The sequence below is a fragment of the Sebastes umbrosus genome, chromosome 20 (genome assembly GCF_015220745.1).
Source record: "Sebastes umbrosus isolate fSebUmb1 chromosome 20, fSebUmb1.pri, whole genome shotgun sequence".
NCBI classification, from domain to species: Eukaryota; Metazoa; Chordata; class Actinopteri; order Perciformes; family Sebastidae; genus Sebastes; species Sebastes umbrosus.
This window is the reverse complement of record NC_051288.1, coordinates 15258022-15264389: the sequence shown is the minus strand read 5'-3', so window position 1 is coordinate 15264389 and position 6368 is coordinate 15258022.

Genomic DNA, 6368 nt, shown 5'->3' with positions numbered 1-6368 from the left:
CGTGTGAGGGCGTGACGTCATGCGACTATGCGCATGCACAATAACCTTAATAAACCCATTAACAGCCTCAATTTACATCCGACTGCATACAGATTGATTTGCCAGCGGCAGAGCAGGTTACATCTGTAAGAAACATTTCAGCTGGATCGAGTTCACTTATTAAACTCTGTGTGGAAAAATCCACACTTATAATAGCCCCATTATATATTTATGTAACCTGCAGGCCCTGCACACAACATGAGAACAGATTTGAAGTGCATTTTCCTATAGAACTGCTAAATTGCAGTGATTTTTTAAGTGTCTCAGTATCTCACTGAAGGCAGTTTGTCCCCTCAGTTCAGTTCAGCTCTTCAGCATGTATATAGACACTATTAATAGCCTGCAGCACTTTAATTTGAGAGAGTAGTGGGTATAGCCTACATTAGTTTTTTTTTTGGTAGGATGTTTAAAAGATCCAAGTTATTTCAATCCCCTCGAAATGAAAGTGGTAAGTTTGGCAAAAAAAAAAAAAAATCATATTGCTTCTTTATCTGAAATTGCAGTTACCATTGTGATAACTGTTGACAAAACTTTTTCTATCAAAGTTTGTTTTTCTGCACAAAAACAAAAATCCAGTTGAATGGAAAAATGAGACATAGCACTCAATAATATACTGGGTTTAGGATTTTGGAAGCTTGCAGCAAGGAATACACCGATCAAAGTTTTTCAGTCCCGATACCGATAGCGATACCCCGGCTTTGGGTATCGGCCGATACCGAGTACCGATCCGATACCAGTGTTTAATCAATTAATAAGCTGTATGCCTCATTGTGTGGACGTGACTGGGATCATTCTTTTATGTGTAAGGCAACATCAGGATTGACTTAAACATTGCTTTCCTAACTTTGTAACACAAAATGTGATAAATAAATACATACTGTAGATCAAAAAATTTACTGAATTATTATTTATTATTAAAATAATAAATCGTACAACAGCAACTTGGTAACATATCTTCGAAATTAACAGGAATTACAGTTCAAGTGTTAACCTTCCAGCAAGAAATTGGTCAAAACTTAAACAGGAATTACAATTCCAGTATAAAATGTATGTAGTATATAAACATAGAACTGAATTGAATAGATTGGCCCTATTGGGGCGGGTGTGGCTCAGAGGATAGAGCAGGTTGTCCACCAATCCCAAGGTAGGTGGTTCGATCCCCGGCTGCTCCGGGTCACAAGTCGATGTGTCCTTGAGCAAGACACCCCAAATTGCTCCTGAAGGCATAGCCATCGGTGTGTGAATGAGTATTTAGATTAGATCCTGATAGGCAAAGTTGGCACCTGAGCAGCTTCTGCCATCATTGTGTGAATGCGTGAATGCTGACATATAGTGTAAAAGCGCTTTGAGTGGTCGGAAGACTAGAAAAGTGCTATATAAATGCAATTCCATCCATTTATCGTATTGTCACTGATATCCGTACCAGCCATTTGAGTCGGTACCGACCCGATATCAGTATTGGTGTCACAGAAACCATTTAGCTGCAATTATAAGAATGTCCCCCTTCTACTTGCATGGAATTTACAGTATATGCTAAAATATAGAAATCTATAGAATAAGACTTGCAATATATCAGTATTTTGACCATGACCAGTGAGAAGGAAACAAGGAAACCCATTAATGCATGAATTTCCTTTTTCACTTTTGCTTGTTTGATTCCATCTATATGGGACCAAATGTAGCTTGTCACAGTCACTATAGGACCTTTTTGCACACAGATACACACTATACTGAGCATGCAGGACATCTGAATGGATAGTGCTTTGCTTGAAGGCACCTCTGCAGGGTTTCACACTGTATCTCACAGTGAAGTGGGCTACCCCCCCTTGGAAAAGGACCACCTGTGCTAACATCAAAAGAAATACAAAATATCAAAAAGACTAGAGGCTCACTTCACACAGCAAACTGCGTTTAATGAACTAAATTGATCAAAATACGACAAGCGTCGGGATCTCTGCGGCTTACCCAATAAAAAAAAGTGCGGATACAACTATGTCATGCTGTATTACCATGCTGTCAAACTTACAGAACAAAGCCCTTTCAGTGCCAAACCAACCTTTCATTTATTTATCATCCTCTTTATTCTCTTTGGTTTGCCTTAGGCCACTCTGATGCCCCCGAACAGAAACTTCCTCATGTATAAAAAACCAAAGAGTAAAAGAGGAGCAGTATCGTTACATCAAGTTCAAGCACAGGTTCATTTATTTATATTGTAGGAAAGGGATGAGCTGCAGCATCTTTGAAAATCCATATAACTGTCTCTGAATATAAAAGAAATACAACTGGGGATAACCTCCATTAAGAGGAAAGACTGCTGAGCATGCAGTAGGTGCAGAGACAGAACTGTAGTTTGTTAGGCTGATGGTTTTGATTTGGCCTGAGGATATTGCGTGATTTGTAACAATTTAGTATCCTATTTCCTCTGAAATAAGGTAGTGATCGTGTTATTCCTCTACTGTATTATATCAGTTATTTTGTAATCCGAAAAAAATTGGGAAACAGTATTATTGTTAAAGTGTTATAGATATTTTTTTTTTGCTTCGGGTTTAAGAAGAAATGCAAAACTATCTAATATTGCATATGAATAGCCTGTATAAAAGGTGTAACTGAGAGTTTGCCAGCAAATTGAATCGATCGGAACATGACTGATTAATTAATTGTGAGTGCCCAGTGGATTACATTAGTAACATAATAAAAACTCATTCCACTAGATGTAATTCACGTCACATTTCCCATCCTAAGTAAAAGGCAGGCATTAAAGGCATTGATTTTTTGTCTATTTATTGTATAGAGACTGATGCGAAGACGAGAAGGCTTTTGTGGACTTAATACCACGAAAACTTCGTCCAGCATTCATACCGTCCCAATAGAGTTTTTTTCTCCAGCAATTCATATTCGGTTGTATTGTTAACCACATGGCAATTTGTCCTCTCTAATGAAGTGTTTTAGAGATTATTGGATGGCCCACTCGTAAATGCATTGAGCTATTAGACCAATAAGTCAATATCTCTCTGTAAAGTGCTTCAACTCATAGACACTGCCAATCATTAAGTATGTATTCGCTGCACACTGGGCTTGTTAAAGTGAAAATCTTTGTTTAAAATGTCAACAGATTTTTGACTGACTTGGCAAAGCAAATGTAATTACATGATACAGGTCTATATTAAATGTTAACTGGCAATATCATCACCTCTCAGTTACAGCGTATTTATTACATAGCGTAGCTAAATAACCGTACAGTGATATAGTGTTATAGCTTTAGGATGCGATTGATTTCTGTTCATTAAAGCCCAAGTGGAGGTTAGGAAGCCGTCAGTTGTTACGTTTCCAATGACCGTAGCTAATGTTGTATTTCCTGCATATGATATGTCCTACTTAAACAAATGAAAAATCTATACAGGAGTCGGTAACAGGAAGAGATCAAAAAGCTTTGCGGTCCCTTGCTCATTCATGCCAGGACCCCTTTATTACCTCGCAAAAAGCTCTCTCTCAGCACCATCCATCTCCAGCCCTTTATGGTGATCATTCATTTGATGCGTCCCCCAAGAACACTGAAGCCTTCACTGCACAAGAACACTTGCAGGATGAGATTTATTAGGCGCTAATCAATATTATTGTTCTGAGTATATCACAAGATCAACACTAACCAATTACCGGGTCCCTAGGCCAGTCTCCGCACCTCTTGACAGGGTGCCATAACTCACTTCATGTTAAAAGGATTAATTTCTTGTTAAAGGCCCAGTCATTTTGTTGATCGTATAAATTACAGGTATATTCTTGCAATTAATTAAAGAGTTTCTCTTGATAAGTAAGTAACACAAAATGTATTTTTTATAGTATCAAATACACCCCTGTAAGTGTAAAAAAGTAGCTGTTAAACACTTGTAAAGTTCTCCCTAAAATCTAATCTATATTCAGCTTACTTTGTTTACATTAGATTACAGTGACAAGATTATCCTGACAACTTCTCAAACCTCTCCTGCAGCATAACCCACTCCACTGTCCACCATCTGTATGCTCACCATGTTCCAAACACCCACACTTGCGCCAAAATATGGCTAAATACACAGCTTACACCCATGCCAAAATGTAAAATGGCATGGATGTGCATGAGGACCATGAAAATAGAAGAGTGGAAGCTGTGTATTTAGCCATGTTTTGGCTCAGTGTGGTCCAAACACCGATATTTTCGCCAAATCCCCCAGAACAGTGTGTTTGGGAGCACGCTGAGCATATGGATGGACAATATGTGTGTTCATTCATTTTTGCCCAAAATATGGCAAATCAAAAATGTGGTGGGAAAAAAAAGATGGACAATGGATGAATTGGTTACACTGCAAAGTGTTTGTTGCATCCATATAAAGTGAGAGCTTTGTGAGAACTTTATATCCATACAAAGTGGGATCTTTGTATTCATACGGATCTTTGTATTCATACGGATCTTTGTATTCATAGGGATGTTTTTATACTTTTTTCCCCCCATTGTGAAATCTGGTCACCTTCAGAATCTGTTCTGACCAGCATGAATTTAAGGTAACTGCTGTCCTCTTTGAAGAAGCAGTTTGGAGTGTCCCTTAAACTGTGCTTGACTACTGTTCATCTGTACATAACAGACATGTCAATTAGGGCTGTCTTCGACCAAAGAAATTCTTAGTCAACTAGTCAATTAGTTGATTTAATCGACAGATCTGTAAAACTGAGTTTCTCCACAAATAATCACACAACAACACCACTTTTTTGTTTACCAGACATATGCTCATATGTTACTTGGAAATAAGTCATTCAGCATGAAAATAGCATAAAAAAACAGACTAATTGACTAAAGAAAACTTAGTTGACTAAGACCAAAACAACCGATTAGTCGACTTATCGACTAAGACCCTACTATCAATGATAGAAGATTGCAATTCTTTGCCTTCCAAGCCTTGTTAAAGCATTACATTATAACTCAAATCTTATGGAAATGAAGGCTATTTGAATTTAGCCATGTTGTAACATATTGAAGAAGGTAAAACTGCCCAGTATTTTATAATAGAAACACAAAGATTAGAGAAAAGTCTTAAAGAATATTCTTTATTTTATAACCATCTCGAGACTCCCCTGATTTACTATACAGTATACTTATCCCCAGCTTCTAGGTTCACTGATTAAAGGTCTTATAGAGAGATAGTAAAAGTAACACATTTGTGATTCCCCTTTGAAGTAGATTATGGTAGTTATTATTTATAGAACATGTTTCTATTAGACAGATTAGCTATTTGGGAGGCAAAACAATCTATTATAAGCATCCCTGATCACAAGAAATAGGAAGGACGGTGCATCCTTCAGCCCGTAGTGAAATAAAGAGAGACTACAGCACCATCTAGTGGAAAACACAACCCTGTACCAGCTTTGCTGAATCATGGTCTGCTGTTACAACTTCTACAATTTGAATTTTGGTCTCATATCGTTGATTTTTGCAGACATCCTCTCACAGGAATTGAACGTCTTTTTCTTTGTTTGGTTTAATTGCAATATTGAGCCATGGCAGACGTCCTTTATTTGGAGAATGAAGTGTTCGTTGGTCCCAAAATAAAGCCACAAAAATATATTTGAGACATCTGGTGAGAGACAAACAAACAAACAAACAACAGACCTAGCCATAAAACAAACACATATAACTTCAAACTTCAAATAAAAAGATTCTACAGTGGAGTTTTTTTTCTGTTATTTTTATTTCATCATCACATGGATATATTATTGCTGCAGGAAAACTGCCGTAAGCCATGCCCCATGCTGGCTCATATCCACCATATAAACTCCTCACAGAATGTGAAACCAACCTCTCTCCACATACTCACAGTTTATTTGCTCGCACAACCGTCTTATTATTTCTTTGTTCTTTCTTTATTCTGTATAGTCACTGATTACTTCTGCGACCCACTACCTCTGTGTTGCGCTGTAGTGAACCCACAAGACCCACCAACCCTACCTACCCTCCTGTCTTCCTATGGGTATATAACACACATCACATCACAATACCTTAGAAGTTGACGTATTTTCAGTGTATATTTTCAATACAGAAAAGAATTGCCTGAAAAATACAGAGAATAAAACTGATTAAATTTTTGGACACACTACATTGCTCTCTCTCTCTGTAGACACATTCTTCTGAACACAATAAGTAAAGAACAATTCAGAATAGAAACTCCATATTTCCACATATTTTCCCCTGGAGAACTGATGATCTGATTAGATTTTTGGAGCACCTTGCTGCATTAATTTGCATATCAGAGATGCTCAAGGAAAAAAAAAAAGGCAAGTCATTAAGCAGCTCAAATGCCTCATGT